The sequence below is a fragment of the Vipera berus genome, assembly GCF_964194415.1.
Source record: "Vipera berus genome assembly, chromosome: 1".
NCBI classification, from domain to species: domain Eukaryota; kingdom Metazoa; phylum Chordata; class Lepidosauria; order Squamata; family Viperidae; genus Vipera; species Vipera berus.
This window is the reverse complement of record NC_138202.1, coordinates 326,452,408-326,474,678: the sequence shown is the minus strand read 5'-3', so window position 1 is coordinate 326,474,678 and position 22,271 is coordinate 326,452,408.

The following is a 22,271-nucleotide window of genomic DNA, read 5'->3' as shown; positions in this document are numbered from 1 at the left end:
TAGAGTGGAGCCATGCAGCCAAGTATTTTTCCCATCTCTCTAAAATGCCTATCAGAAATACTTTAATCTTGAAAATGAAGTCTGTCTGCCTTTGTCTCTTGCTTTGTCTTGCAGTGCTGAAAAAGAAACGCACAGTTTTCCAAGAAGAGCTCGCTGAATTCTCAACTTCACTTTGTTGGAAGAGATCCCTGCCAGATGCTCCTTTCCAAGGCTTATTCTAAGCAAGCATGCTAAATTTACACAAGCAACATCTTGCTTTAAAAAGGCTAGAAGTGGGAACAATCTACTTCAAAGGAAATGGGAGGGGAAGCATTCAGAAAAGGAACCTGTTGAGTGGGATTTGCAATGGGAAATCCTATTACAGCAACTCCCAGCAAAATCTGGCTCCAGTTTTCCCCAATTGCTATTGATATACTCTTGCAGTGCACTCATCTTGGTCGATTTAGATTTGGAGGATTTTAACATTGGAGGTGCTTTGAAGAAGAACTGGGAGGGAGAGGTATAATCTACTGATGAGGAAAACCTGCAAAGCTTTCATGCTGCATTAGAAAGCTGCCAGCCCTCCTGTTCTGATCCAACGTTACCCTGGGGTATATATATGTGTGTGTGTCGGGGGGCGGGGGTTGAGAAACAAAGGAGAGAGCCAGCAAATGCACACATTATCTCTGATTATGCCGCAAGAGTGCTTAGCCTCTTATTCTTTTTGGCAGCAGCACTAGGAAGACACGACAGGAGAGGCAAAATATCTGCCAAAAGTCATGAGGGCCTCTTCTTCAGCAACTGCTTGTCTTTCTTTGCCAAAGCTTTCTTTCTTCTTGAATTATAGGCTCTGCTGTGAAGAGAAAAGTAGCAATGAAGTTTCAGGATTAGAGTTCTTCCCCATTTCTGTCCCCCTTTCCTTTCTCCTAGCACACACAGAGAGAAGAAGCTGAACTAGATAGTAAAGCTACATCCTTTAACATTTAGCGATCTTATTCCTCAATCCTTCTGGAGATGAGATTTCAATTGAGTTTCCCACAGGTATTTTCTACAATGAGGGCTTGAACCATCCCTTGCTTTCTGGAAAGAAAGGCTTCATTTTTATTTTTCCTCCAAATCATACCTATGCTGCCTCATAAATATATTAGCTAAGTGGGGCATTACGAATGACAAGAGAGCAGAAGATCTCCTGTAAGTCAAGTATTGAAAAATGGTAGATTTGGATAAACTGGCCAAGTGAACACAACAGTGCACAAATGATTGATAAAACAATCTGCACAGGAGAGGCATAAGGGTTGAAGAACTGAGTTAAGATTGGGGTTCCAAGAAGGGCGGTATATAAGTCTAATAAAATAAATAAATAAATAAATAAATAAATAAATAAATAAATAAATAAATAAATGTTTCACTTAATGATTTTGAAACCAATTGATAAGGTGGTCATTACAAAAATATACTACCTTGGTGACATTTGTGTAAAAAGAGAACGAAAGTGGTACCTGATTTATTTTTATCCCACCTTTAGGAGATAAATATACCTAATACTCTTTCCTCCTCCTATTTTCTCCATAACAACAACCCTATGAGGTGGATTGGGTTGAGAGAGAGAGAGAGAGAGTGACTGTCCCAAAGTCATCCAGACAGCTTTCATGCCTAAGGTGGGACTAGAGCTCACAGACTCCCAGTTTCTAGCCTCATGCCTTAACCTAAGGGTCTCCAAACTTTGCAACTTTAAGACTTGTGGGGGTTGGAGTCTAGCATTATCCGCTAGACCAAACTGATTCCTGTGATTCCTCCAGTCTTTTATCATTGCTTTCCACATTTCTGACTTATTGAGATATGAATCCATGTCCTTAAACTGTGTTGGCTTGTTTTTTTAAAGCAGGAAGTAGTACTTACACATATAACATAAATATTCTCAAGCTCGAAACATATCAGCTTTGGGTCACTGAAAGGGCTGAATAACTATGATTCCTGCAATCAAATAATCAGCCTTCTTACTTAGGATCAGCTTGACTCAGTTCAGCTTTTTATTAGACTAAACAGATTTGACATGATTTAGCTCAGAGGTCCCCAACCGGACTGGAGGGAAAGGGAGGGGGAAGCATTTTACATGTGCATGCTCGTGCAAATGGGGCCGCGAGCACTTCGCAATGCAAACGGGGTGTCACTAGCACCTGCATGATACTTGCTAGCCCTGCCCCATTTCTGCTCTGCACAGAACCCTGTTTTTGCCCCATTTTCACTCCACATGGCACCCCATTTTCATCCCATGGCCGTGGTGCCCCATTTTTGCTGTGGTGCTAGTGCAAGTGGGTGTGTGTGTGTGCACACATGCATGCACTCAGCCTGTCCCATGGCCTGGTGGCCAGTAGGCCACGGCCTGGTAGTGGACCGCAGCCCACAGGTTGGGGACCCCTGATTTAGCTGGATTACAATATTTACTACATATAAGATTGAAGACTCAAACACAAAGTTTGATTGCTCATGGAAAGCCCAGACAAACTGGAGTCATATATTTGTCCTTCAGGGTTTAAATTTTAGGCTTCTACCATCTACCTTATGAATTAAATTAAATAATATTTGACAATTTGCTTGGCAATGGTGTTGGGCAGTTGAGATAATACTTGGGCTTCTGACACAATATCCTTCTATAGCCTGGGAATTACTAGTTTTTACCTCATCAGTCTTAGTCTGATGAGCAAATGTATCTGGTGCATTTACAAAGGAAATTTCTGCAGGGGCAGGGTGGATACCAAAGAAATCAAAATGATGGATGCACCTGGATGATTAAAGTCCTGCCCCTTTTATATGCTTGATGTTTGTTTCTGACTAAAATAGTATGGTGCAACACTTTTGCTTCACTTTTTCAGTCAGCATTAGGACAAATTAGGATTGATGTTATTTTAAAATAAAGAGGCCCTGCATGGCATTTTCAATGGAAAATGGAAGGACAATTTAAAAGTGGCTGAAATGAGAGCATGGAAAAACATACCAACAAACCAAACCCAAGGCTGAGAGGAATGCTGGGCAGAAGATGTCAACACTGATCTTATGAAATATTATCCTGGCAAGTTGCAAGCAAGAGATATAATAACAAACCCAGATTTCTCAACACACCCCGCCCCCAAGAAAGTTTAAGTTGTTCATACATCCAAGCCTTACCCTAGAGCTACTGAAGTATCAGGACCTTGGTGAATGTTGAGAAAATAGCACGCCTGCCTAGATACAAACATTATATGCCCAAAGAGGGGTTGCCTGCAGGAAGATTCCATAAAGTAGCTAAGCAAAGGCTTAGAAGAACTGTAACTTTACGCTGTGTCTTGCTGTAACTAAACATGATGTTCATGTTCATTTCTTTTCTTTGTGATATTAATTAGCAACAAACAAATATGCAAATATTGATTTGACTCAAATGTGATTTCCCAGACTCTCACTCTGCATAATGTCTTGCAAATAAGGTAATGTAGCCACTCCAATTTCAGCTCTTTTTTCACCCAGTTAGTTGACAGGAGAGAATGCTGACCCAATAGCAAAGCATTCTGTATCACTTGCACTGTATCCAGTAAGATCTGCATTGTCATCTTTCAACTGTCTGATCATGTGCTCGGAAGCAGCTTTTCTGTCCATATTTTCTTTGCACCACCTATTTTTGAGCTGTGGATTATTTTGAAAATAAACAAAGTGAAGCTTTCCTTTGTTAACACAGTGGCAGTTTATGTGATACTGACTGAATCCAGCAGGTGGCGATGTGAGACCCCGAGTTCCAATGGTTATAGGCCTGGTTGACATTTACCTGATGGGCTGATGCATTTGATAGCAACAGCAACATCGCTAAACATCTTGCGATATGACAGTTTTGAATGACAGTGCTTTCTGTGTGGCCAATTCTTACCCACAACTGAGCTGTGAGAAGATGGAAACCTGCCATTTCATTTAAAAACTTCTGACAAGGACTCAAAAAAATAAAATAAAAATAAAAATAAAGCATATTTCTAGCTACAGTCAGGAAATGGATAAATACATGGATGGTTTTTGTGATTAAAAGAATGATTTCACTTTCCCTAGCATGATGCTCTTCTATTTTTCTTACTGTAGCTGTCACCCTTTGTTTTTAATGTATGGATAGGAAATATGCTGCTCTCCAAAAGGTATAGATCACAACTGCCAGCATATATCACCCTTCATCATCTTGCTGGGGTAACTGGGAGTTGTGGTTCATCAACATAGTTCATAGAATCATAGCTTTTGCAGAACAGCCTTAAAATGGCTTATAATGCAATGTCTGAAGCTCAGTGGCTATACCTACCAGCTTTATATGTGAAAAGTCCTAGTTTTAAACTTAGATGCATCTGTGGAATTTTGAAGAAACCTTGATGTGTTTTTTTTTACTGTTACTAGGTTATATAAGTCAAGTTAAATTTCTAATAATAATAATAATAATAATAATAATAATAATAATAATAATAATAATAATAATAATAATAATAATAATAATTAGTTAATAACCAATTTAATATGTTGAACTATGAATATTTAGGCTTTGGTCAGCACATTATTTAAGACTGTTCAGTGGCTAAATGATTATTCACAAATTTGAATCCAAACTTGATAGCAAAAACTTCACTATTGTGGTTTTTTCATTGATTTATGGTTACTTCCAGACCCAGAATATAAACATTGTAAGTCAGATAGGTGGGACAAGGCATATGTTACCAAAGATCAGAAATTCAGGTTAGGGGACAGCTGAGGCTTGAAGCTTCTTCTAGGAGGTGGGATACATCCTAAATTCAATATATTTATGGAGGCATATTTCTCTGTATCTCTTATCCAGGTCTTGTGAGATGAAACAGCCAATCAGAAACAATGTTAGAATAGAACAAATAGCATTCTAATCAGTAAGTGTAACAGAAATCAGTAAATTTCTCAACAGGAGAGAGAAGGATTTGATGGAACCAGGGTTTGTGGTCTGGGTCAGCGTGCTTCTCATTCCTTTCTCCCTTTTCAGAGGCTCAATTTTTGTTCCATTTCTTCCACCCCCTCTTACCAGTTGAGTTTGCTATAGGAGGAGCAATATTTCAAACTGTTCATAATAGCAGTTTTATAGGCAACATCTTCTTTTAATAAAACATGGAAACCTGTCTTCTGATGGGGATGATTAGAACCATATTACACCAATTACCTCGCCGCCCAATGGCTTCTTGTAGCATTTAGAGTGTCAGTCGTTTATCTCTTTCCTCATCTTCTGCTTTAGAGAAGATTTCAGCTAAACACTGAAAATGCATTCTGAATATGTTCTTAATGATTTCCTTACATCATATTGCGGAAACTGACTATAGAAGAAGTACTAAGATATAGTGTTTTAATGGGAATTGGTCTCTGAAGGAAAGGGAAGAACTGATCTATGGGGTACACACCCTCCAGAAAGAAGGGCTGTATGTGAAGGTTAGCCATTTTGTGACTTTAAAATGGGATTGATTAGTTTCATGGAGGAGAAGTATTTCAGTGACCGCTGGATGTCATGGTTATATTTTATCAATGGGTTCCTGTGCTATGTATTTAATGACCAGTTGCAGGAGAGCAATGATGTGGAAGAATTTTATTTTTGTAACGTACTTAGTGCTTCCTTGAGGGCTTCTCTCTCTGTTTCCCCTATTTAATTAATTCTTCTCACCTCATCTTCATCCTGTTTGGTTTATTCCTTTCATTGTCTTTTCTTCCATTTCCAGTACGGGCATGTCTCCACTGTACCACAGCATCCTGCCTCTTCCACTTTCTTGCTATTTCTGCTGGAAAGGGTGTGTGCGTGTGTAAATTAGTCATCTGGGTCTGTGAGAGTGATTTCTGCATATGAAAAGAGTGGTTGTATATATAGATGTTAACAAAATAGTCTATTTTAGAGGAAACCATTATTTCAATTGATATTAAGGGTTGGTCCTGCTCTAGTTTAAAGTGTGGCTTATGCCAGGTATGTAGTTGTGACACACGCAAGTACATGACACATGGACACATGGACACAGCTATTGGGGCGAGGGAAAACTCCAGGATTAGTTTCAGCTGGAGATGGAAAATGAGACTGACAGGATGGAGAAACTGGAAAACTTTTGTTCAGTTTTTCTTTTTTCAGAGGTTCATCTTAAATTTAGATATATCTTCCTTTCGGATAAATACAATTTCATAAGCAAAGAAGACATAACATTCCATACTTCACTAGAATTAATTTTATGAAAAGCCTGAAGGGCTTCTATATAAGAAATAAATAGAAATAATGGAGCTGTATTTCTCAAAACTGGGATTTCTTGTTTTCTGTTTACACTGAGTGCACAGTTTATCCATTCATTAATAGTTGGCTGCAGGTTTCATATTATGTGCACATATGATTTTACATACATGATATACATATATGTTTTACATTTTTATATAAATCCTTAAGAAGATCTTTATGTGGTAAACTGTAGCAAATGGTGTTCAAAATGATGATACAATATAGTTTTACTCTGTGGTCAACTGTGGAGAAATTCTTGGCAGCAATCAAGAATTTTATTTCAAGTCCCCCTCCCCCCCCCGCAATGGATCATTGCCACCAAAGATAAAAATATGAATCTGTGTATTTGTCAAACAACAATAGTGACTATAGTTTAAATACATTAGTTGATATTCAAACATGATTATCTAGACTAAAGGCTTCCAAAGATTTATACAAAGAATTTGTTATTATGTTTCCTGTACATTTGTTCATTCTATTCTAATGCTTATTCTCTGTTCACAGATCTTTTCCTATACAATGTAAAAGTGGTGCATTTGGAAAAAATGTCCCTGGAGACTGAAGAGAAATACAAATTTACCTAGAAGTTGACAACTTTCTGTTGGAGTCATGTCTTCTTCAGCAATTGTGATTCCTTAAGGCTGGTGTTGTTAGAAATTCAAGGACACCAGCCATGCATGTTGGTAGTTAAGATTTCTCCTGTCATGTCAGAACAGCAGTGAAACTTTCATGGGAATTCCTTCCCTTTTCACCTTTCTTTCAGGTTTTGTGGAAGTCTTCTGATATACTGTGACAGTCTTAAATTCTTGCCATCTTTATATTTGTATAGTTAATGTCCTGCTGTGCAGTTGTATTTCTGCAAAAACATTGGAAATATATTTAAACAATTTAAAACAACACATATGAATAAAAGATCATTAAAAATTGCCCAGTTAGGACCTCATGTTCCAAAGCCCCCCTGCAGGTTTTGCCACCTGATTGAAAAGTCGTGGGGGTGGGGCATCCAGGGTGATGGGACCTTTACATAAAAAGCTTTCTTCTCAATTTATGTCCCTCTATCATCCTGAAGGGAGAGGATCCAAACTGATTGCAGAGGGCAAGCGGATTCTATTTGGAAAATATGATCTCAAAGACAAGCCATGTAAGGATTTTGTAGCTCAAAACTATTACTTTGAATTGTAACTTTAAAACATTAGGAGCTAATGCAATATCTACAATACTTTTCAAATGATTCTTAGCCTTCAGCAGGTAGGCTTACACATTCTTCAGTTGAAGCTTCTGTATGGTCCTAAGAGTAGTCCCAAATATAGAACTTTGTAGTAATTCAATCTCAATGAAATGAGAGGAAGATTGACTTTTGCTGGAATTTTCTGCTCCAGAAAAAGGCTGTGGTTAATACTCCAGCCACTGCCAGGCATTATAATGCAGACATTAACAAGGTTCACAGTTGGACTGTATAAATTGGGAAACTTCAAATGTCCCCTGAGAACCATGCAGTTCCATCAGATATCTGAGGTAGATCATCATAATGAGTCTCTTATTCTTCTGGAAACCAGTGCTGTTTTGATGAAATCAAAGTTATTTATTTGACCATGAGAAAGGACCAGTCGTAATATCATCCACCTTTAAATCGCAAGACATCTGCTCTGAGGAGAAAACTTGATGAAAGGAGTGAACACATAGATGAATTGAGCTAAATATAAACTGAGTTACATCTATGGTTGCCATGGAAGCCAAACATTTTGCAGATCCCACTCCCAGGTCATGGAAATTAAAAGCTCCCAATATTAAAGGCTAGAATGAATCCAAAACTAGCCCTGTAATGATATCAAGGAACTCAAATAGGTAAGTGGTTGAATAGCAGGATAAGCAAGTACTACTCCTAACATGTTCTTATAACACAGTTTCAAGTACAGATACTCAAAATCACTTGCAGAAAAGGGAATCCAGTAATGGTCAAGTTCTGATAATTTCTCAGTTTATTTCTCATCAATTGTCCTTCTTTCACTCATATCTGCTACAATAAAGAGCTAAATAATCAGTGAATATTGTCTCCTCCTGCTCAGGTTTTACTGAAAATTTATTCATTTATTAAAATTGAAGTATTTCATTTTGGTGTATAGTTTTCTTCTTGCTAAGAATAACTCCTAACATATATGCACCGTGGATGTCACATTTACACCACAAACAAAACTAAACTTGCCCTGTAATTGACTCCATTGTCTTTGCCAATGATTCATAAATACCAGGTTCTGTTTGACAGGATCCTCAGCAAATCACCATCTGTGGGACTCTCTTGTCTGTCAGTGGACTTAGATTATCTTTCTGACTCTGGTGGAACAACTAAATTTTCTCAGGTTAACCACCTTTCTGCTTGGCATAGAAGTAGATCTAGCTACTGCCTACTACAGATTCAAGTATTAAATAATAAAAATATTTTTTTATTGAAAAGTTTTAAAATACATTTTAAAAACATAAACTCCCTCCCTCCCCTTCCCCCCACTTCCCCTCCCTCCCCCTCCCCCCCCCCCGACTTCCCAGAGCTGAATACAGGGTATTAACTTTTACAAACTTAAGCTAAAATATGCTAACTAACTAAAAAAACCCACTTTAAATTCTATCGCACTTTAACTCCCCTTAAACATAACTAAATATTTAAATAATAATAACTAAGTAATAATACATCTTATAATACTAATACTTATTCATATGCTAAATGAAACTTTTTAGTCCCATATTTATTCTGAATATAATCGATCCATCTTCTCCATTCCAAAATATAACTCTGTTGCGATTGTTCTTTCAAATATGCTGAGATTTTTTGCCATTTCTGCCAGGTTTGAAACTTTTAAAGTCCACTCTTCTATCGTAGGCAGGTCCTCCTTCTTCCAATATTGAGATACCAAAAGTCTTGCTGCCGTTATTAAATTCAACATCAATTTGGTTTCTATAACAGTACAATCTGTAATAATACCTTTTATCTTTTTCTTAAATATTTTCTGCATATTCCACCAAATTTTAATCCAAAAGGCTTTAACTTTTTTTTGCAAGTCCACCATATATTAAATAACTCACACAGCAACAATAATTATAACAACTATAACAATATAAATACATAAAAAAGATAGTCATCAATGATTCTAGTCCTGGGGGTTTCCAAAAATATGTGTTGAGTCCCAAAATGGCACAGAACTCACAATTCTTTCAGTGATACTATTAAAAACTCTTTCTTGTTACCCAAGCCTCTATTTAACTTAACAATTTAGTGTTGGTAGAGATTATTGTTAAATAATACTATTGTTAATAGTCTAAAAACCATGACAAACAGCTAGATATCACAGGGAGAATTATCAGGAGATCTAACATTACAAACTGCCTACTCCTGTTTTAAATAATTTATATCCTTAGCTTTGTCCATTTCAAAATGAACAGTAAGCTGTTCAGACCAGTTATTTCCTTTTTTATTAGACATATACTGTATCCAGCATTTTCAAATTTCTAAAACTTGGTGGGTCCCAGCTGCTAGCATATTTCAGCTACCACAGGGTGTGTAGACAGCCCTATCTTAATAATTTCCTCATAAAGCAGACACCATATTACACAGACTGCTTATTTTAACAATGTCTTTGATAACAAAACTTTCCCCTAGGCATGGCCTGAGCTGGGCAGTCAATTCTGAAATTATAATCACCCAGTCAAGGTTAAGCTTGCCTTGTTCAGCCAGGATATTATACATTTTAAACCATGTGTATGCATTAAAATAAATTAGCTGTGGGTTGAAGCTGTAGCCTATCAGCCTTAGGGAATTATTTCTCTATATTTTAGATACAGAGAAGCGCATTCCATTATCTAATAATGCATTCATTTTAGCATCCTGTAGCTTTACTTTCAGGCTAGTTACAAGATGAATTGGATGGACTGTAATAAGAAAACATTATGAAAGATAAAGAGTAGGAATGATTTAAAATCCATTGAGGTGCCTCAGATATTTAACACTACTGTTATTGTTTATGGGCAATGTAAAAGCTGCTTTTTATTAACAAACATTTGTTTTGTCTAAAGGCCATTTAAGAATGAGCACCAACACTGTATTTTACATTATTTCAATCCACATCTCTAAAGCCTATAAACTGCCAGCCAAGGGACGAACCCTTGGGTCAAATTATACAACTACATTTACATCAATATTTTTAGTTTTTGTAAGTGTACTAATCTATACTTGGGGCCACTGAGTACAAATGGGGTGGGCTAAGCTTTGAATTCCTCCCATGTACACACAAGGTTAAAGGGAGTGAGAAAATAACTTAAATTGGGGTCCAGACATGTTACTATGTAATTACTAGGAAGTAAAACAAAAAACAGATTGTTAGTTTCATGCTATGTACTGTATTAATGTAATATCTAATTTGATACCTTGCTTATTGCTTCTTCAGAGGGTCATACAGTAAAAATCCCCTCTGAAGCTGCCATAACATAAATTCCCTGTGGATGATGATTCTATGTACTTATAAGAATAGTCTCATATACAGTTTGTTGTTCCTATGGTTCAAGTGTGAGGGCTATTGCTCCTATAACTAAAGTGGCACCACCCTTATATGGAAGGGTTTACAGAAGTCAACAACATCTGTAGAGAATCCCTCTTCTCCCCTTTTCTGCAACATACAAATGACCCAGTGAAGACTTTAGTGTAATCAATGGCCATAAAAATACTATTGGGAAGACAAATCAAATGAAAGAGGAAATGGAACAGAATAGTTTTACTTTTTTTTAGGATTGACTCGTTTCAAGCTATGATGACTTTATGTAAAATTATTTGTATTTTTATATGTACAGTACTGCAGGAAAACAGTAGTAATGTTAGTAACAAGAACTTTGTGGAGAGTTGCATGGCGGACAGATTAGAACAGGGAGATTCTATCCTGCCATTTACCCTTCTTTTATAACTCATATCACACCAAGTACAGATTTTAAGACCAGGACAGATGTAGCACCATGGACAGCACATTCTGTACCTCCCACTGTTACCCTTTTGCTGTTGAGTGATGTTCAGAGGGTTTTGACTGAAAAGAAGACACAATTCCAGTATTTTCTAATAACCACCTCTTTCCATTTTTTAGACCTTCCTGACCAAATCTGACTCCTATTGCTTCAAATTTGTTGTGATGATAAATTTTGGGAAGTCTGGCAATCTACATATAGCAATGAGATATGGAGGAGATTCCACCTGCAAAACTTGGGATGGGTCTTTGGAATAAGGACCAAGCTAGGAGTGGCAAGGGGATCTTTACAGATGGTCTTAAAGTCTATCCTTGGTGTAATATGAGTTATAAAAGCTATTTACTGGTATCCTATTCCATCAATGCCCATTCAAATAAAAATCTACAATGAATAGCCTCATACAATAATACCAGCTGGGGTATTTCCATGAAACCCCAGTTAAAGAAAACTCTTTTCTTGCAACCTTCTTTTCCCTCATTGTCAGCTGTTCTTATTTCAACATTTCCATATAATAACCATGCAAATGATAGTATGCTCTCCACTCCCTCCATTACCTGTGGTATATTCTTTTTTTTTAGTGTTACACAGATGTGGTATGTACTCAACTCTTTAGGTGAAGATTATAGAATAGAGGATTAGTTTGAAGTTGTAACTAAAACTTCTATGATTTGGATGCATGGTAGTGCATCCTACCTTGCATTATACTCATTCCTATTTAACTTAATTTGGGATCCTGGTGGGATCTGCTATTGGATTGCTTCTGTCAGTTTGCCTGGTACAATGTTTTCTTGAGTTTTAAAATCTGAGGTGATCTAAACCAGAGGTAGCCCAAGGGTGCTTTCTTTCTGTTTTGCCTGAGGTCCTATAAAATAAATTTTTTAAAGGCTAAACATTTTGAGTTTCTTAAAGATCTTCATTTCTCCCTTTGAAACTTCTTAATTCCCGCAATTGCAAAAAGATAATACCATTGGCATTAACAAAATCACCATCAGTCAACTGCAAAAGTCAGCTTTACTTGGAACAGCTTATATCATGTAAGGATACCTGTAACTCCATCAAACAACCTCGCTCTATCAGGGCAGAGAATGCCCTCCCCCTGGGGATCACCCGCCGGCACTCCTTAACCGCCGGCACCCTGAGAAGGCCCTCCCTGTGGGAGCGCACAGGACGATGGGAAGTTGATGCCGGCCGCAGGTGTTCCCTTAGATTTTTCATGATATAATGGACACCTTGCTTTTCTTTTCTTATACTTGCTATGGTGTGGCAGTTATAGACATTTTTGGTATTTATTAATCTACCTCTAAATTTATCTTCTACAATGGCATACTTGGTATACCGGTTTCAGCTTGGAAATTAAGATCAAGCGTGAGATTAGAAAAAATTATCAGTCTGTATTTTCATGGGGTGTAGTTACTTTGCAATTTGTTAGCTTATGTACAATTTATTACCATTTCCAAACAATGGTTTAGGACAGGGCTTTTCAGCCTTTTCACCCATTGTACCACTTTTAGGATAAGGCACTCTCCGAGTACCACCAGTCGCCCAGCAAGGTGTCAAAAACATGACCAAAAAAGGAGGAAAAAAATGATAAAGTACAGGTAGTCCTCGACTTACAACAATTCACTTAGTGACTCTTCGAAGTTACGACAGCACTGAAAAAGTGACTTATGACCATTTTTCACATTTAGGACTGTTGCAGCATCCCCAGGGTCATGTGATTTACATCTGGTTGCTTGGCAACTGATTCATACTTATGACGGTCATAGTGTCCCGGAGTCATGTGATCACCTTTTGCAACTTTTTGACAAGCGAAGTCAATGGCTGGGGGGGGCAGCTCATCACTCAGGTTTCAGGGTGCCTTTGTGGGGGGAATCCATGGGTCTCTGGTGGAAGGGGGTGGGACTGAGGTGGGTGCCCTCCTTCCCTCCCTCTCTCCCCTTGTCTCTTCCTTCTTTCCTTCTTTTCTTACCTCCTTCTTTGTCCTTTCCTCCTTCCCTTCCTCCCTTCCATTGTCCCTCCCTCCCTCCCTCCCTCAGGTTGCAGGGTGCCTGTGTGTGTGGGGGGGGCATCCATGGGTCTCTGGTGGAGGGGGGGTGGGACTGGGGTGGGTGCCCTTCTTCCCTCCCTCTCTCCCATTGTCCTTCTTTCCTTCCTTTCTTACCTCCTTCTTTGTCCCTTCTTTCCTTCCCTCCCATCTCTCCCTCCCTCCTCCCCTCCTCCCTCCCTTCCTTCTCTGGGAGCTTGAGGTTGCTTCTTAAGTGAGGCCAGTAAATACTTACTGAAACCGAGTGGGGGAGATTGTCAGGAGCGCGAACCGGCACGTGCTGAGAAACGCCAATTGGGATGCGCAGGAGAGTGAGATTGGCGTTTCTCAGCACGTGCTGATCTCGTGCTCCTGACAATATCCCTCTCTTTGTTTCAGCTTGCTTTCTGCAACAGAAAGCAAGCTGAAACTGAGTGGGGGAGATTGCCAGGAGCGCGAGATCAGCACGTGCTGAGAAATGCCGATCTCTCCTAATGATTTTTCCTACAACTGAATTACCACATCTTTTTTTAAACATAAAATAATCAAATTTCAAGGAACATGAGACAATCAGTCATCACCCATTTAGCCACTGCACTAATAATTGTAGCTGTCTTCACTTCTTCAAAAGGCCTGTCTATATTCTCAGATTGCATAAACTGAAATGTATTCAATTTAACTCGTAAGTAGTTATCCAAGGTATTGCTGCTTCTATGGATCTAACTGCAGCATGTAACTTAGAAAGCCTATTAATTATTTCATGTACAAAAGTCCTAGGCTGCATTAACAGAAGGATAGAATTAAGATCACGTGAAGTGTTAATACCATTTCATAATGCCTTGGTAAGGCCACAATTGGAATACTGTCTCCACTTTTGGTCACCACAATGTAAAAAAGATGTCAAGACTCTAGAAAGAGTGCAGAGAAGAGCAACAAAGATGATTAGCGGACTGGAGGCTAAAACATATAAGGAATGGTTGCTGGAATTGGGTATGTGTAGTTTAATGAAGAGAAGGATGAGGGGGGACATGATAGCAGTATTCGAATATCTCAGGGGCTACCACAAAGAAGACAGAGTCAGCTATTCTCCAAAGCACCTGAAGGCAGGACAAGAAGCAATGGATGAAAACTAATCAAGGAGAGAAGCAACCTGGAACTAAGGAGAAACTTCCTGGCAGTTAGAAGAAATAACCAGTGGAACAACCTGCTTCCAGAAGCTGTGAATGCTCCAACACTGGAAGTTTTTAAGAAGAGACTGGACAGCCATTTGTCTGAAATGGTATACGGTTTCCTGCCTGAGCAGAGGGTTGGACTAGAAGACTTCCAAGGTCCCTTCCAACTTTGCTATTCTATTCTATTCTATTCTATTCTATTCTATTCTATTCTATTCTATTCTATTCTATTCTATTCTATTCTATTCTATTCTATTCTATTCTATTCTATTCTATTCTATTCTATTCTATTCTATTCTATTCTATTCTATTCTATTCTCCTAAAATGTCCCACAAAGATATTATAATGGACTACCAGGCCCTTCTTGTATCTTCACCCAGGACAAAAAAAAATAAGTAAAATGGTTCAGAATGATTCTCTGGTTAGCTTTGAGCAGATACAGTGGCAGTAAAAAAAGCTTATTTTGCTCTTATTAACCCCAAAGAATAGACAGCATTGTAAGTCCTACTCTACAATCAGTCATATTAATCATGAATTTTATGTCATTATTGTCTTCACTTTATTTTTGCCATCATTACCTTTGACCACCAGAATCACGCATTGCAGTCTAACATACATATTTTATTCAGTGCTATCAGAGAGTTTTTGAGATGTAGGCACCAATGAGTAATCAAAAGTGCAAAAAGTCAGGACATGCACTTCTCTATCTATAATAATCATTCACTGAGCATGTTGTTATGCTCTACAACCACTTGAAGTATGAAATGTTTTCATGTCAATTATGATTATTTATGGGTCTCCCTACCAAAATATATGGAACTTTACTTTCCAACTCATACAGAAACATTTTTTTTCTTGTCCAGTAAGTTACCTATACTTGATTTGGACAAATGTGCAGAATTACAGAAAACACTAACATTGTTTACTCAAATGAGAGCCCATTCTTTGCAGTGCAATATTTTTTCAATAAGCACATGCTCAGATTTGCAGCATCTTTCAACATAACGAACCTCCATAATAGCTTAACCCAGTGTTTCTTGGCAACTTTAGGTTGTGCAGGTTTCAGTTCCCAGAGCATTGTTGGCAGGGGAATTCTGGGAGTTGAAGTCCACAAAGCTTAAAGTTGCCAAAGATGAGAAACACTGGTTTAGCCTGTGTGCAGATCAAAGCAAACTAAGCACTAGTTTTATGATAATATTATGATTATTGATTATTTGATATGCTATAGTTAAATTATAGTTAGAATGATTTCATTATTATTAAGCATTTATATGCTGCTTAGAGTTGAAATGAAGTGGCATAAGTTTGTAATGTATGTAGGAATGAATGAATAAATAAAGCCTGCTGCCTACCTTTGCCACTCTAAGAAAAAGGCATTTTTCAGCTTCTGTTGAAAAATTAAAAATTGGAAAAAGTATTGGAATATGATATTATTGTGAATAATAATAAAAATGTCTTCCGTTTTTCCTTCAGAAATGCGCCACATTGAGTGAATGACTCTGCATTGGAGGCTGAGATGCTTGTCTTCTGGTATATCTTGTCTAAAAGTGTACTTTCCACACACAATGCTTTGGATGGATGAATGCCATAAATGGTTCAAGAGGCATCTGGGACCACCATCTATTTCTCTGTTATGAGAATCAGACCAGATGTGCTCTATTCAAAGTGAAATGTATTTTTGTTCTCAATGGTGGATTGCCAGTTTTTCATATCAACTTGCTACTACACTGCAGTGTTTTTAATGACAGTGGTTCAAACACCTTTGGGATCTTTTAAACTCCAAGTCAATCCAGTTGATTCATCCAGGATATTAACCTTTGGAAGGACTGTTTGAATGATGCAGCTGCTATTTACTTTGGAATCTAATTACTTGCTGAGGATTGAAGACTAATTACTTGCTGAGGATTTGTCTCCGTGTAGTGTGGGGTTATAGCTATGTAAGATGAAGGAAAATATTGTAAGACGAATGAGGAAACACTTATGGATAGAATGTATTGCTTTGCAGTAAATAATTTTGTGAGTTGTCATTTGATTAAAGAAAACCAAATAGAAAGTGCCCATTGGATGAAAGGAGATAACTTGTAGCTGTAACAAACATGCTTTACTTGAAAGGATGTGCTGGTTGTTTATAGGTAAGCAGCATTTCAGTAGAGAAGCCATTTATCTCTTCTGGCTGCAAAGATACATTAGCAATACCTATTGCCAAAGTCTCACAGAATTACTCCACAGTTAAGAAAGGAAATGCTTCACCTTTATATATGTGCTTTCACTCTTGGGGCATTGGTGCTTTATAGTCGCACTATCTGGCCAGCCTACATCTTGGGATTTTACCTGTACAAGATTTCTTGGTAATCAAATGAATCTAAGAAAATAGATAGGTTAATATTGGAGAACTAAATCAAACCTTTCTCTTTGTCAACTTTTGAGTTTTCTCCTAGATATGTTTGTGTGTGTATGCATATGCATGCATGTGTATACATACATAAACATACACACATAAACATTTGATTGACAGATTCCAGAGTTTTCTGGTGAAAACATTGTGGAAAGGCCATGTGGGTGACAGAGAATTTGTGATGTAGTTGCTACCAAAACCATCCTGTATCAGCCAAGGGTATTTTTTAGCTGTTCTCCCTCTTTTATCTTTTACAATTTGACACCAGTGTGAATGTATCTTTCCCCCATTCACTGAAGACCTTTCAGGGAATGGGAGAGATTTGGATGCAGCAGTGCCACCATTTCCTTGAACTTATTCTGACATGATTTCTTCTTGCCTCTCAATATTAGGACATGAGGAATGATGGAAGATTTCTCCTGACTCTGTCAGACTGCCCCCAAGAACAAATATGCCTTCCTGCCTATGGCCCTCCTTCTCTTTCCATCTATAGAGAGCAGGATCCATGTCAATGTAGCTTCTCTCTAGTCAAGAGTCCCAGGAATTCAGAGCTCCTCAAAAAAGCAAACTGGATTGTAAACTGCATCACAGGAAGCTTTTATATCCTTGTAAAAGGTAAAGGTAAAGGTTCCCCCGCACATGCATGCTAGTCGTTTCTGACTCTAGGGGCCGGTGCTCATCTCCGTTTCAAAGCCGAAGAGCCAGCACTTGTCTGAGGACGTCTCCATGGTCATGTGGCTGGCATGACTAGATGCCAAAGGCGCACGGAACGCTGTTACCTTCCCACCGTAGTGGTCCCTATTTTTCTACTTGCATTTTTACTTGCTTTCGAACTGCTAGGTTGGCAAAAGCTGGGATGAGTAACAGGCGCTCACTCTGTTACGTGGCACTCAGGATTTGACTCGCCAAACTGCCGACCTGCTGATCGACAAGCTCAGCGTCCTAACCCACTGAGCCACCACGTCCCTGTTTTGTATATCCTTGTAGTGTGAGAGAAATAAAGCTTATCAGCCTATATTTAAGAAAGACAATATGTATTTTTGAATGACATTATTTGAAATGTATTATTTATTTTACTGCAAATGGAATTGTGCAAACTTTAACCTATTGTTAAAGTATATTCAGTGGAATTTTTGATACTCCCTTTATTCTAAGTTCCTGTCACTTTATGTGTTCCTTGATAAAGGGATCTTATCCAAACTATTTATGAATAAAACTTTCATATTTTGGCCACATTAGCTGTTGTTTGGTTTTTTTGTACTGACATTTGGATTTTCTCATAATCTTTAGATATTGCATAACATGACTCGTGAAGTAGTATGTTCCAAGAGGATTTAATAACCAAAAGTTATTAGTTGGTAATTCAAAGTTCATTGCTTCTTCATAAAAAGAGCAATTCCCCTGGTTAGATATGAATTTACATATATTAATGGCTGGATTCTAAACAAATATTTGAAAACCTTATTTTTGAGTTCCTGTACAGAGTGCACACGGATTTCACAGAGAAGTGTTTTCTTTGCTACAATACTAAATTTGACAAGAACAAAACATGCTATGAGAAGGAGACAAAGAGCAAGTAGTGATGTGGGAAGAGAAATCTGAAGGAAGCAGGATGGCTTTCTGGATTCTGACTAGATAGTACACAAAGGAAGAACAATCTAAGATCTTTCCTTTGGAAGTGTACAAGGAAAGAAACAGAATCAGGACATATTGAGAGGGTATTAACAAATGTTGGAGCCATCAGTTGAAAATAGTTAAATCAGTTGAAATAAATTATTTGGCAGTGATCTATGTGAGACAGTAACTTGAGAGAGCCATATCCCACATCGATCTTACTAAAGAGAAATTGATTTAGGTAAAATGAAAGGGGTATTTTCCAAACTGGAGTTGTAAGGTCAGTTGCAGGAACATGAGTGCAATAATCAGAAGGTACTTGTCTGTTGAGCATAGAAAAAGAAAGCTGGCTAAATTTCTCATCACAGGCCTAACCAACAAAAAAAACATCTGAATGAAGGCAAATAGATGTGTCCCAGGATAATGCTGCAGGATCAGATCTGGGTCAGTGACTGGTACCAGAGCTTTAGTCTATAAATACTACACATAGAATAACCCAAAGGACACAATCTGGTGTGAGAGACATTCCCTGAGAATAGGGTCCACATGAGTCTGAAAGCTTGTAAGACTAAAGCTCTGGTTCTGGTGACCAACCCAGATTAGATCCTGCAAAAAGGCTTCTGACTGCTGTCCACCAGAACATAATACTGTGACTCATTCTTATTCCAATCTAGTCCTACCTGCTTGAGGAATTTTTTGAGGCCTGGGCAATTATAAATTCCAGGTTAATTCTGAGGCTAAGACCCCATGTCATATCACATAAAATACCCAGTTCAAATTCACTGAACTCCAAACAATAATATGCTCTACAAGTTGTACGCTTAAGAAGCTTTACTGATGTTGCTTTCTTTTTAAGACAAAATATTCTCCCCACCCCAACTCCAAGGAGAGCTTCTTTCTATACCTGGATAACTTATTTGAACTGGGAATGTTTTGGTTTCCGTGGCAACTAGGAGACAGTCAGCCACATCTGTTCCAACACCTGCCTGTTAAACATACACATAATAGGCAGCTTACTTACAATATTAATTACTAGTTTGTCCTGATTAGAGTTATTCGGCTTCATGATATATTAATGGGCTCAAGGGGAGGGGAAGAAGGGAACTCTAATTGGAAGCATTTGTGTGTATTTTGTCCTTGTCTGCTATCATAAGCTAATTAAGAGGAAAAACAGCTAGCAAGGCTGAGGGGAGTGAGAAGGGTCAGATGAGATCACAGTGAAGAGATGGAAATGCAAAAAGTCTCTAAAGCTCAAAGATAAGAGATAATCAAGAGAATACATGAAAAACAAGTCATGAATTTTCTTCACATAAACATAAGGATGATGTAACAATGGTGATCTAAATCTATCCTCTTCTGAAGCTGGGATATCTTAAGCCAGAAGGTTGCTTCATTCATGTCTGTTCATGTCCCTGAGTGGTGTGGCAGCCATTCAATGTTGGTTCCAGGTTTTAGGAGTTTCCTGAACAAAATATTCTCATTGGATGTTCCAGTATAGCCAGTTGCTATGACTTGCTTCTCATTCTCCATTTCACCTACCCAAAAGAAAACCAAAACGAAGCTGGTGAATCAGCAATTTTGCTATAGTTTCTCTATTTTGCCATTGATTAATTGATCACTTCATTAATGCCTCCAGTGAATGATGAGATGGCCATTGTTGGAAAATAGTTATTAAAAAATCTAAACTAATGTGGTAGTGGTAATGAGGAATAAGAGCTGCAAACTTCATAGATATACATCAAACTAATCCATCCTTCCTTCCTTCCTTCCTTCCTTCCTTCCTTCCTTCCTTCCTTCCTTCCTTCCTTCCTCATTTATTTATTTATTTACCAAACCTATATGGCTGCCCACCTTAACCAATAATTCCAGACAGCTAATAAACATAAAGTGAACATAATGTATATAAAAACAGCCAATTAAAAAAACACATTTCAGGTAGTCTTAAAACATTATTGCTTAGAGAAGATTGTGAAATCTCTATTATTTTCATAGGAGTGATTCTAATTTCAGGGTTTTCAGTCCAGGCTCCAGATATATGTGGAAGGAAGAACATCAATAATCATTACTGAACAAATGCATTCTGGGCATTAGAAGCTATTAGTCAAGCATATCTCAAAATAGGGCTCAACTGAATGTTTTTGTTTAAATAGATAATTCTATCTCTCTTAGGAGTGAAGTACATATTTTTAATCTTGTATGAAATTTTGCATATCATTCAAGTTGAACTGAAAGTATTTCCTTCCCTTCTCAAATATCATTATCTTATACTGCATATCATTAATTGAATAGTTTCATTTCTGAAAATAGTATCTCTTTCCTGGAAGCAACTTTTGCTGAATCTTTTATAGAATGTCAATTTGTGGCAGCTCTGAGCTGTTATATTAACTTATTTTCAGTTAGGTCAATCTGAATATCAAATTAATAGGGAAAAGCAGATATTAGTTTTCATACATCATATTTTTAATCCCTGATCCATTTTTGGATCCTACCCTTATACCACATCCTGATATGGAAATGATGGGTGTCAAGAATTGGCAACTAAGCTGTATGAGGGTGCCTTTGTGTAAGTTTGGGATGAAGTCAGGATTAGCATTAGGAGATGAATTCATCAGTTGATGCTTCTTATCATTTTTCAGCCATAGATCTTGTGTTACATAGCCTTGCAGAAAACATTAATTGGCACTGCTGTCAAGGGAGAGGAGGACAGGAGTCATAAGTCAGTAGTAAAGCATATCCTTCAGATGCAAAGGGCCTAGGTCAGGGGTGTCAATCTCCTGGCCCATGGGCCAGACGCATCATCCGGAAGCCACGCCCACCCCATTGCTGGCAAAACTGTCCCGATACGTTGCACGATGTCACATGAAGTCGTGAGTTTGACATGTCTGCCCTAGGTTCAATACATCTAGATATTGCTTAGAAAATATCTCTGTTAAAAATATTTTTGTTTTTATTTTTTGTTTTAGAGCCTTTGAATCAGTGTTGACTCCTGGCAACTGCCTGAATCGGTCTCTGAAGAGAAAATGTAATGGAGCTGAATACAGGTAGTCTGATCTTGTGAAGTAGAGTTGATGAATACAGTACATGCAGAGAAGTACAGGGATAAGTTTAGCTGTAAATAAAAAGACTAAACCAATTAAAATAAAGTCTAAATTTGTGTGATTTAGATTGTTTTTGTTGTATATGAAAACAGAAATTCATAGGTTGGAGATAGTTCTATATTACACTCCAGTGAATCTGATAATGAAAAGAACACAGATGAGTTTTGAGAGAATTGCATAACACTCTGAATGAACAGGATCCAGGGGAAAAATTATTCTGTCTAATGAAATGAATGGATGAATGAGAAAAGAAAATGGGAAAAATAGATTATTTGGTGTAATGGAATGTATGGATATTATTGGGGGACAAGGGAAAGAGACACTGCCTAGGGAATGATTATAAAGCAGAGGGAGAAGCCCCCGGTGGCTTAAGAGTGGTATAAAGAAACTTAGGAAGCACCAACCCTAACTGATCAGATGGTTAAAAGTGAAGGCAGGAAGTCTGCAAGATTCTGTTAAAATAGCCTTACAATAATTTAGCTTATCTAATCATACTTATTGTCTACTTTACCCAAGAGGATCATATCTGAAGATCCAAGAATGAATTAGAACAATAGAATTTTGGTGAATATATATGTTTCAAATACCTTCATATGGTCATATTCACATGCACATATGGCAGAAAATAAAGATAAATTAAAAGTATTTGATTGATTTTACCAAAACCTTAGAAAATTAGTAAAGAGTATAATGGTGATGAGAAGTTGTGAAGCAAAATGTTTTATG